This window comes from Periplaneta americana, chromosome 4, assembly GCF_040183065.1.
Source record: "Periplaneta americana isolate PAMFEO1 chromosome 4, P.americana_PAMFEO1_priV1, whole genome shotgun sequence".
NCBI classification, from domain to species: Eukaryota; Metazoa; Arthropoda; class Insecta; order Blattodea; family Blattidae; genus Periplaneta; species Periplaneta americana.
In genome coordinates this window covers 68515623-68528063 of record NC_091120.1, presented here as the reverse complement: position 1 = coordinate 68528063, position 12441 = coordinate 68515623, and the positions used below count along the sequence as shown (strand labels likewise).

The 12441-nt window shown below is 37.0% G+C and overlaps 1 long non-coding RNA gene and 1 other non-coding gene across 2 annotated transcripts in view; one reads left to right on the top strand and one right to left on the bottom strand.

Annotated features, from left to right (window-relative positions):
• LOC138698817 (uncharacterized) overlaps positions 1 to 12441 on the top strand; it is a 503531-nt gene that overhangs the window by 51229 nt on the left and 439861 nt on the right. The window lies entirely within an intron of this gene.
• TRNAS-GCU (transfer RNA serine (anticodon GCU)) lies at positions 8291 to 8364 on the bottom strand. Its single transcript has one exon. It is a non-coding gene; the product is annotated as a tRNA-Ser (tRNA).

The window sequence follows — 12441 nt, the reverse complement described above, 5'->3', positions numbered from 1 at the left end:
ATAATAATAATAATAATAATAATAATAATAATAATAATAATGAACTATGTAAAATGTTACTGAAGCTAGGAAAAACAAGATTTGATATTGTAACAAATAAACGCGTAACATAAATTTAATATGTCAGCATTTTTACATACCTAGTCAGTGGAATGCGTACCTCTTGAGACAACCTCGCGTGCCCTTGGGGGTACGCGTACTATAGATTGAATACCACTGTTGTAGAGTATTTATATTTTATATCATAGCCAAATGATATTACATAATTTTGTAAGAGAGTTGATTTTCACCTTCTTATATTAGACACCTCTACATACCATCTCACCTCCTATAACCCAGGACTGGCTGGAAAATGGATACTTTATCGACCTTCCTTCCATTTTAGTACCATCATCTTTATGTTGTTTTGTTCGTAAACTCTTCAACTTTGCTCCTAATTCTTCCAATACGTCGACTATAACGCTCCTATCCTGTGCTGCCATCTCTTCGACATACACGTAACGTTGAGAACGCGACAGATAAAATCCTTCCCCCATCAGAGAATTTAATGACTTGACTAACTTGAGATTGTCCATAAAGAAGAAGCACTTGTAGTCTGAGTGTGCGACCAACCATAGTTATCTGTTACGTTTCCTTCCTGCCTTCTTTAATCTCCCATCTCTGTGTGTTTTACCCGAACTCTTAATAATTCCTAGATATTAGACGTCTCTCTCCCTCTGAGACAGCTTTCGAGGAAGAAACTAACGAAAATATTTTTATGCTCGACCATGCCGAAATGTAGTAATTATACACCTGGTAGTAGCCCTTTAATTCACCTCATTAAAGTACACCTATTCATTAAAGTTCAGGTGTTGAGCCAATGACAAATAACCTTTGTACCGTTATAAAACCGCAAGTATCGATTATTCTCGGAAATGCAATCGAAAGACAATTAGCGAAAAGTCACGGAGGCTGGAAATCCAATACTGTCGCAGAAGGTTAGCCTATGTTCTGTTACTATAATAATTAGCGTTAATTGTAAATAATATTCAAATAAATTCAATTTGTCATCTCGTTTTTCAATTCTAAATAAATTTCCAGGTTATATCAAGGTCAATGACCATCGGTCTCGGAAAAAATTAATACTTTCGCGTCTGCGCACATCTCACAATTCAGGTCAGTTCGCTACTCACTTACATAAGTATAACATGACCTACTTTTGAATAATTTCAAGTTAGAAATATGGTCTAGCACAAAAAGTCGTATGAAACTTGCCTATAATGGTAATTAAGACGCTCGTATGAAAATTATGAAACTCGTTTGCGCTCGTTTCATAAACAAACATACTTGCGCCTTAATTACTACTACTATAGGCTCGTTGCATAATGTACTATTTATTGTTATATGTTACTTTTAGTATAATTTTTCTACGTGATGGAATATAGCATTATGGATATTTCAATTAAGTATGAAAACATTTTTTTAAGTGAATACGTCTATAAGTTCGGTCCAGAATTAAGGTACCATTCCAACTCCTGCGGTGACTGAATTGTTACACCTCCGGCGTGTCACGCAGGCGGCCCGGGTTCGAGTCCCGGTCAGATCTGGGATTTTTCATTGACTCTTACACTTTTACTACGTCATACTACTTTTGACCAATAAATCGGTACGAAAGGACGTCTTTCAACCAATCATGGCTACTTATCGCAGAATTTTATCGCGTCCCTAGCATTTGTTTAATTATATCGCTTCCCTAGCATTTGTTTATTTTTATCACTACCCTAGCATTTGTTTCTTTGTTTGCCAACATTTCAAACTGCACTGATCTGGACGTAAAAAAAAGAAACAGAAAATTACAAACCACTCCAGTCGATGCACAGCATTTTCAAATATGACTCGCATTGGCATTCAAGAACAAGAATTAATAAAGATCACTGGTTATATATGAAGAGCACCATTCGGAAATCCTGAATAAGTTGATGGATACACCATGTACATCAACGAGTTCACTTCTTTTACGCATACGTCCAATATAACATCAACTGAACCACCAACCACTAAAGCATTCAAATTTGAAAATTATACTTTCAATAATTTTTTTTTAATTATTCATGTTTATTTTTTATTTCATCATCGTTAATTAAAACGTTTCTTGTTTATTTCATCATCCCTAATTAAAACTTTTCTAACACTTGTTTATATTATTTAGGTTATGTTTGTTATAGCTTCTGCTATATGATATTATGGATAGTCACGTATCAGAGTTGTTTTAATATTAAGATTTATTGAAAATCAACTGTCAAGTGACGTTGATTACTGGGATCCGGATGATTGAAGCGGAATGCAAATGTTTTAATAAAAAATGAAACTGAATCAATAAAGCCTTCTTGACGAGTAACCGTCCATAGAGTTCAATGAAGATTCCATAGTTGGCGCAACTGATAACAAGAAAACAGCTAATCATAACACACTACTGCCATCTAGCGTAATGTTGAGATGGTACAATAATACATTTTAAGACAGTTGTATTTTCGTAAATCAATTAATCTTTTATTGTATTGGAGTACTTTGTTACTTCTAATCTTTATATACTTTCTCTTAATCGTGTAATAGTCAATTAAATCCCACTCGAGTTTTGATTTTCTCTAGATAAATCAAAATCTCTAGTGAGATTACTGTTGAAAAATCCATAGTGACACTGTTGGCTGACAAGGTTGTAGATGGGGGTTTTCTCCCCATATTAGGCATTTACATCATTCCGTCATAATTTCTCCATAATTCCATAGTATTCCCCGATCACCGGCTGGCGACACACGAAGGAGACTGGCCTAGGAACGAGGGGGGGGGGTTGCCTGTTCGAAACCTGGTTATGCAGCGAACCTTAGTGTAGTCAGCCGATGTGGGTTTGGAAATACGCCTAGCTTGAGGGTTAGCGCAATAGATCGTAACAAGTCGCAGTGCTGGGCCATAACTGATTTATGGAATTCCCTCTATATGGCTGTCTTATACAGAAAGTCCTTTTCTTTTTTAAATTAAAAACTACGTATTTCATTGCTTGATTTATTATAGATTGTTTCAACTGTCCCACATTCCCTCGTCTCAGAAAACCACTTTTATTATGACCATACATAATTTAATCTGATTGTTGGAAAATAAGCCATATAGGTGATAAGACATCGTTAAAAGATGGAGTGTACATACAAAGCATGAATATGCAGAGTCATGACGTGCTCGGAGGAACGGCGTGCATTTCCCTCAAACTGACTTCCAACTTCGTTGTGTCAACAGATCTCCTCCGCGACCTCATCACGCTTCTCACAGGCTCTGATCACTGAACCATGAACGTTCTATTTGTACAGCGATATTGTTCAGGAGCGGTTTCTCATATCTCCGACACTTCTGCGGAACTGCTGAGGGCTTCACATTGCTTTAACTCGGCTGTTTCCCTCAAACTGTGATAGACAGTTCCTTGCAGGAATTTATCAAGATGTCAAAATCTTGAGAATTTCTTGTTTAAAGTAAATAAATATAAATGGTGCAATAAATACGGTATTAAATAAACCATTCCTTGATACTTTTCTGCCCAAGAGCAGATTCTATACTGCATATCCAGCATTCTCCAGTCTTCCCTCTTTTCCGCCTTCCTTTTAGTCTCTTTTTTTTTTTAGTAGGTTATATTACGACGCTTTATCAACATCTTAGGTTATTTAGCGTCTGAATGAGTTGAAGGTGATAATGCCGGTGAAGTGAGTCCGGGGTCCAGCACCGAAAGTTACCCAGCATTTGCTCATATTGGGTTGAGGGAAACCCCCGGAAAAAACCTCAACCATGTAACTTGCCCCGACCGCCTTTTAGTCTCGCATACGTTCCAAATATCTCAATGTCGTCTATCAGTCTTACTAATAAAAGCTCTATATACATACGTTTAACTATCTTATACAATGAGTAGCTCGTTTATACGTCGTGTGTAAATTCCTTACTAATAATCACTACATACGTCGTGTATAACAATACAACTGTTACACAGCAACGTCATAGTTTCGTCATTACTTCATTACGAAAGGTAATAGAATATCTGAGGTTCTCTATTGCATCCGGTAGAGCGCTCTAGTGTGCCGTGTTAAGAATCGATAGTACAACTGGCTCTGATCGATTACCACACTATATTTTGGTCAAAGAGTACAAGCTACAGCAATAATATTCTACTTATTCTGTGCTCTATGGTGTGTTCTTCTGTGGTTACAAGGCATCCATCATCATAAAATGACAGTCGATACGAACAGCTGTTAGAGGGACGGCCATTTTTTCGCTATATACAACGCTTAAACAAGGGGTTTCGTATATATAACTACTGCAAAGCAATTCCCATTGTATAGTTACAGATTGTTTATACGTCCATCGCTTATGCATGGTTTATTAGTAACGTTTTCTATCTCAACGCTGCATAAGTCTCGTAATAAAACTATACACGGTTTATTAGTAAGACCGTATAAATATTATCATCTGTTGCCCGGAGCTTTTTCCGTTCTCAATTTTCTTCTTACCCAGAGACCCATTCAATTTATTTTTCTCTTCCTTGTCAGTTTCAGCATTATTCTTTCTTCACTATTCTTTCTAGCACAACTTTATTTCTTATTTTATCTGTCCGTTTCACACATTCAATTCTTCTCCATATCCACATTTCAAATGCTTCCAGTTGGTTCTCTTCACTTTGTCGCAAGTCTATATTTGTACCCCATATAATTTCACACTCCACATAAAGCACTTTAACTAGTCTTTTCCTTTGTTCTTTTTCCAAAGGTCCCCGAAAAATGCTCCTTTTTATACTGAAAGCTTCCTTTGCTATTGAACTCTTTTGCCATTGGCTAGGTCGACAGATCTCCGGCCTGTCCGGGTTCGAGTCTCGGTTAAGTCTGGGATTTTTTGTTGAAAAATATATAGTGACACTTGTGGCGGAGAAGGTCGCAGTTGGGGTTTTTCTCTCGGTTCTCTCATTTTTCCATATTAGGCATCTACATAATTCCGTCATCATTTTTCCATTTCGTCATTATTCTATATCAGTGTTCCGCAACCTTTTTCTACTCACGGCACACTCTAGACGGGCCTAGGTTCAACACGGCACACCAAAATGTTAATACCCTCAAAAACATATGCTGTGACTCTCTTAATATAATTAGGCTACGTAATGTAACCAAATTTATTATTATTATTATTATTATTATTATTATTATTATTATTATTGTTGTTGTTATTGTTATCATTATAAAAGAGAAATCGACTCTTGCATTTATTAACAATCTATGAACTTTAATTCACTCTGAAAAATAAACATTTATATTACAAATAACTTTCCTCATACATATCTTCAATGTGATACTTGGGCCTGCTTAGCTGTACACAGGTAGCTGATTCGTTGACAGTGACAGTGCAAGCCTCATTTCTTATCGATGGACTTGAATCTCTCCCTCTTTGATGTTTTAATTTAAGTTAACGTCGAGAACCCCAGTTCACACATGTAGTTGAAAATAGCAATAACATATTTACTGCCATCTTGGAGATAGCCATATAGCCCTAGTCACTCGTTATTGACAACCGAAATGTCTCAAAAGGCACTGCGAGAAGTTTTAATTTCTAATGTTCTGTCTGCTTTTAAATCTGCCAGTTCCTCTTGTACGAGTATATTATTCGGAAGATGTTTTGAATCCACAATAAATGGATCACGAACTCAGTCGAAATCTTGAACACTCTATCCAAAATAATTTTAGAACTTCTGCTGCAATATTACTAAATGTTCTTTAATTAAGTCCATCGATAAAAGAAATAAAATAATCGCATCGTATACGTTAGGGGGTGAAACCATTCCGGAAGTTAACAAATGTAAATACCTCGGAATAACATTTAGCAGCGATCTCGGCTGGGGGGAACACGTTACAGACAGCGGGGAAAAGCATGGAGAGCGTTACACTTTGTGATGAGGGTACTAAGAAAAGGCTCTGATAAATCCAAAGAGATTGCATATAAATCACTAGTACGTCCAGTAATGGAATATGGTGCTGCATGTTGGGATCCTTACAGACTAGAACATATTAAGACACTGGAAAAGATTAAAAAACGGGCTCTCAAGTATTGTCGGAAAAATTCACCATTAAAATGGGACACACGGACAGGAGAACACGAATTCGATTATGCACACTGTTCAAAACATACAGAGGTGAGGCTGCCTGGAGAGAAATAAAAAATAGGTTGCAGCCGCCAAATTACTCTTCAAGGAACGACCACTCATAAATTGAGGGAAAGAAGACAGAGGACGGACACTGGAAACTTTTCTTTTCCCAATCGTACTATCAGGGACTGGAATGCTTTATCTGCAGACTTACTAAAAGGCTTTACCAGTAACCAAAAATGTATTTAAAATAGGCTTAAGGACTTTACTAATAGACGATAATTATACACGGTATTTAAAGGGTGTAATTGATATTTTGTTATTGAAGTGTTCTATCAGTGAGGAAGTGTGTTGTGTCAGTGAAGTGGATTGTGTCAGTGAAGTGTGTTGAGTAAGTTGAGTGCCCTTAGTGTGTTGTAATTTTATCAGTAGCAGTCAAAAATTAAAAACAACTAAGTTTAGCCATAAAATATTCAATTCATTTTCCCAGGAAAACGGTACGTGATGGGGCAATTTGGATTTTAAATTCAGATTTAGGGCACACATATTAGTAATATTCACCTATTTTTATTTCGGAGCAAGACAAAAAGTAAAAATTTGTTGTTCAGTGTTATTATTATTATTATTATTATTATTATTATTATTATTATTATTATTATTACATCATCATCACCATCATCATCAACATCATGATCCTGATCATTATCAGATATTGAACAACGTTTTAACTCTAGAAAGTTTTATAGTTTTAATCAAGAGTTTAAGTAAACAAAAAAAGAAAACATTTGAACTTGTCAGCTATTTCCGCCCTTAAAGATTTCCATCTTGTCCTAGATTTTCCAGGATCTCATCTTCCGGTAGATTGATAGTCCATTGTTAGTTCGTGAATAATTTCAGGTAGCATTCATTGCTCACGTTGAAACTAATTTAGCCTCTTTTCTTTTATTTGTACAAAGATCTTCTTTTATATCAACATTTCATTTATAATTATATAAAATTGCATAGCCTGCTACATCTCGAGTGCATGACTGAAAAGTGTATAATAACGGCGCATATAATCTACCATGCTGACTGGACACAACAAACCGATGCTCAGGACAGACATCTGCTCGATGTTTCCTGGTATTGCGGAGAAACCCGTGTGTGCCAAGGTAAATAGCCTACTGTCCATGAACGACCTCTACGTCACAAACAAGTTGTCAGTATTCACTGCCATTCTGTTTTCTTCTTCTTCCAACAGTTGATTACAGACGCATCTATATTTCATTCTGCATGACAAGTTTCACTCTACTGTGTTTCAGTGGTCTAGGGGTTATCATCCGTGCCGTTTGATCACAAGGTCTCAGTTTTAAGACCCGATCTATATAAATATTACCTTGTGTGGCTGTGGAAGACATGTAAAGCTGGGAGGTCAGTGTTATAAATTTACGGCACGTAGAAGAACGCCACCCTGAACAAGGGAGCAGCCGACGAAATTTACTGATCATTTCTCGCCCTAGTCAGAATTAAACCCTCTTAATCATAATTCATGTACAGTAGTGGCAAAAAAAAAAACCCCGGACCGACGGAATAATCAAAGTCCCAGAAATGAGCCACTGCGCATGCCACTCCCGCATTTACAAGATAGCGAGTAATCTATTGAAATTATTGTAGTTTCGACTGCTGACGTAGCCCATTAGAAAATAAGCTGGTAAAATTCATCTTCTGGGAATAATAAGTTAATTAAGTAGTAAAATATCGCTGCAGTCGAAAAGTATTGGGAACAAATTTGAATAAGGAGAACAAAAGAAAGTTTCCTTCCCACGCAGGATTTGAACCACGAAAGCCTTAGTTATCAGTATATCGTGCTGTCACTGTGAACAAGGCTCTGAAATTAGCTACAAGGGTCGGTCCGGTTTTTTTTTGCCACTGCTGTACAGTAGCTAATCAACGATGTATTCAATGGAGGGGAAAAGGAACTGGCCACCCTACCCTATTATCTCCTGGCTTATTTGCCTCATAAGTGGTGCCTTATTGGTATCACTTGTGAAGTTCAGACTTGTCTTCGGGCAGTTGACGAAACAACAAACATAATTCGTAATATACAAATCAGGCTTTCAGGTAGTAGCTCCCTGTAAAGCAGGTTTAAATATTTTGAAGGAAATATTGTTCCGGAGCCGGGTATCGATCCCGGGACCCTTCGCTTAGCGAGCGAACGCTCTTCCGACTGAGCTACCCCAGGAACTATACGTTAACAGAAAGTCACAATTTAAGTCACACAAGTATTTGTGTGCACTCATAGTTGAGTTCTGGCGTCTAGTTAGCTCATTTGAGTCGTGTGGATACAAAGGAAAAATTGTGACGGTGTCGTGTATAGTTCCTGGGGTAGCTCAGTCGGAAGAGCGTTCGCGGGCTAAGCGAAGGTTCCCGGGATCGATACCCGGCTCCGGAACAATTTTTCCTTGAAATTATAATTCGTAATAGTTAATTATAATAGGATTAATCACCCTACAATTGCTCTCATCTCATTTACATATTTATTTGTTTATTTATTATTTATTTATTCATTCATTAACTCATTCATTCATTCATTATGGCAGACCTAAGACCAGTAGACCTTCTCTTCCGCCCAGCCAGACTAATTGAATATTCATTCATTCTAGTGTTCTGCCCAAGGAAAGGTCTTTCACTGCAAACCCAGCTTTATTCAGTCTTTCCTATTTCCTGCCTTCCCTTTTGTTTCCACATATGATATATATATATATATATATATATGTCTTAATGTCGTATATAATCTGATATCTTTTCTGCCTCGAACTCTTCTGCCGTTCACCATGCCTTCCAGTGCATCCTTCAGTATGCTACCTCTTTTCAGCCAGTGGCCCAATCAATTCCTTTTGCTCTTCCTGATCAGTTTCAGCATCATTCTTTCTTTATCCACTCTTTCCAACTTCATTTCTTATTCTGTGTGTCCACTTGACACTTTCCATTCTTCTCCATATCTACAGTTCAAATGCTTTTATTCGTTTCTCTTCACTTCATCGTAATGTCCATGTTTTTTCCCCATACAAAGTCATACTCCACACAAAGCACTTCACTATTCTCTTCCTTAGTTCTTTTTCCAGAGGTCCGCAGAACATACTCCTTTTTCTATTGAAAGCTTCCTTTGCCATTGTTATCCTCCTTTTGGCTTCTTGGCTGCAGCTCATGTTATTGCTTATAGTACATCCGAAGTATTTGAAAGTATCCACTTGGTCTACTGTCTCATTTAATATTCGCAAGTTTACCTTCTTTATTTTTCTTCTTTATTTCTTCTTCTTCTTGTTTGCATTTATCTTCATTCCATACTGCTCACGGCTCTCCTTTAGCTCCATTATCATATCCTTTAGTATCATCTCCTCTCTTCTAACAATGCCATATCAGCAAATTTTATGCACTTTATTTCTCTTCCTCCTACTATCACTCCTCCCATGTTCTGAAAACAGTTCTTCACTAAATCCTCCAAGTAGATGCTGAAGAGGATAGGCAATAAAGGACACCCTCGACGTACTCCTCTCCCTTTTTCACTTCCTTGTGACATTTCTTCTTCTATTCTGACTATGACTCGTTGCTAGCCTTACCTATTACTGTACAGTTATTTCTGGACAAAGTATTTCAGTAACATTCTTTGTCCAAGAGTAAGATTTAGAAGACTACTGAACTAGACTAGACTTTAGGGATTATTATTATTATTATTATTATTATTATTATTATTATTATTATTATTATTATTATTATTGTTTGTATTATTTTTTTAGTACAAATATTCAGTTTCTACTAAATTGAAAGTCTTATTAAAGGAACACTGTTGGCCTTATGGAGGAAAGAGTAAAGTAAATTCAGTGTTGCCGTTATAGTACTTCCTTACTTTCCTACTAGAGAAGAACAATGATCGAGAAAGCAAGACTAACAGCACCCGCAAAGAGCTGAAAACTCGCACGACAATGTTCTATACGTCGCGTCGTTGAAGTCCCGAACGTCAAGCAGCCTTGAATCACTACAGTTGCTTATACCAGACTGAACTTACATCTACTTTGGCAACTGTTATATATCAAGTAGCCTATTTCAAACATCATCTCTACATTTCAGTGTATAATAATCCGTTCCCCAAACTTTATTTAATTACTAGGCCCTTATTAAAAGGCTAGGAATTTTCATTTCATATGTTTGAGATCAAGTGTGCAATCTCAAGTAAAAATATATTGTTATGTTTTATGTTTCTTAGAAATGCAAATTTATTTGAAAATCGTTCTTTTTCTTTTTATATAATCACAGGTAAGATATAATAGAACCAGAACATTTTGATAACTAAGATACTGTTCTGTTTTGTCTTTTTGTCTCATTTAAACATTTATAATGTTATTCAAAGTTACGAAATCTTTCCACGCCGACCAAATGCTATTTCGAGAATGATGAGCGAGACTCGAAGTGCACGAGAATGACGAGACGAGACTCGAAATACAAATGCAATGAACATAGCGAGCGAGAGCGACAGTTAATTTTGTTCATCTCTATTTCCTGCCCTGAAGGCGGGTATGAGTTCAAACCTAATTTTCTGTCAGCTGTACGATACTTTTCGTGAGAAAAAAACTCTGACTGGACCCACTCTGCCACTCTTCCAAAGATCTTCATTGACCAGATCTGGAGATCTTTTTAAATAACTATTTAACGACAAAGAACCAACTGCACGGTGTAATTATTTTTTATGATAACGAGACGAGTCCGAGAATTCTCCACGGGATTAGGCCTTAGAATTTGAGAAAATAAGACAGGCAGGTAATCAGTCCGAGTGAGATTTGAACCCACATCCAACCGCAGCCATAGATCACAGAGCCCGTTTCGCCAGCCCCTAGCTAGACAACGTCTGTGGTATTAGAAGGCATTAGTAGCAACCGAAGTTACTGCTTGTTCTATATGGTACATTCTTTAATGTGTTCTGTCCTTTCCCCACGCTGTGCATGCTGTCTCGGTATTACGGTTCCCAAAGCTTTGTGACAAACCTGAAGATACGTATTTTGTGTTGTCACGTCATGTCGTTATCCGCTTACAGGTTACTAGCCTTCCTGTCGCGCAGCGGGTTTCGGTGGCAATGACTGTAAAATTAAGTCCAGCTGTGCATCCTCTGAAGTGCGGACATAAGCACCGTAACTATTGTACATGGTGCACATTGCCCTAGTTTATACCCTGGCTATAGAATCTACCTATCTATTGAAATTAAGTATGGAAAGCAAGTTATGTTTTAATGTTTAATGTATAGGTGTTAGCTTATTCTTAGATGTAAATGTATGTAATTTATATCCGTTTTATTCCTTTGAGAGTGATATGCGGAAGCAAAGAAAAGCTACAGCATCTATCTTTCTCCCGAAAAAGGTCTTCAAACAAGTTCGGGACAGAAGAAAATACCAGATAATAGACAATATTAAGGTACATGGGTCGTATGCGGAGACTAAGAGGAAGGCGGAAAATAGGAAATATTGGAAAATGTTGGGTTTGCAGTGAAAGACATGTCCTTGGGCAGGACACTATGAATGAATAGGGGAGAGTAGGGTAATTGCATGCATCAAACTTCCTATTGTTATAAATTCCAAGATAATAACACTGAATCTTTCTGAGATAATAAAACAATTTTCAGTCATTCATAGTGTTCTGCCCAAGGGCAGGTTTTTCACATTCTCCAGTCTTTCCTATTTTCTGCCTTTCTCTTTATCTCCTCTTATGACCCGTATGAATGTACCTTAATGCAGTGGCGTAGCATGAAATTTTGAGCAGGGGAAGCTAATTCAAGTTGTCTTTCATGCAATATGAGAAAACGTATTACAAAAATATAGTCTTAAAATAAATAGTAGTCAATGTCAAGTCAGCACTCGAAGATAAGTAACACCAATAAGGCAAGACCACAAATGGTACGTAGTAAAATAGTGATTTCACGGTTTACACATATCGCTAACAAATAGACACGTATACGTATAACATTAGCTCACTCCCTGTCATACTTTGAGAAATCACAATATTAACGGTCAATAGATACAGTATTAGTATCATTACGTAAGTATGTATCTGTCTTTTGGTTGTGTCCTTCATTGACAGCAAGGGAGTGGGTCATTTGTTTTTTAGATCACACTTTTGTTCGTAAGTCAGTCTTGATAATAGAATTGTCCTAAAAATTCAAGTAAATTGGTGTCAGGAACTGTTATTTCACTCATTATTTATTATATCAGCCACAGTGCACACTAACACTTCAACTGAACACAACCGACGAAAAGGGATAACTCGGAAACTAC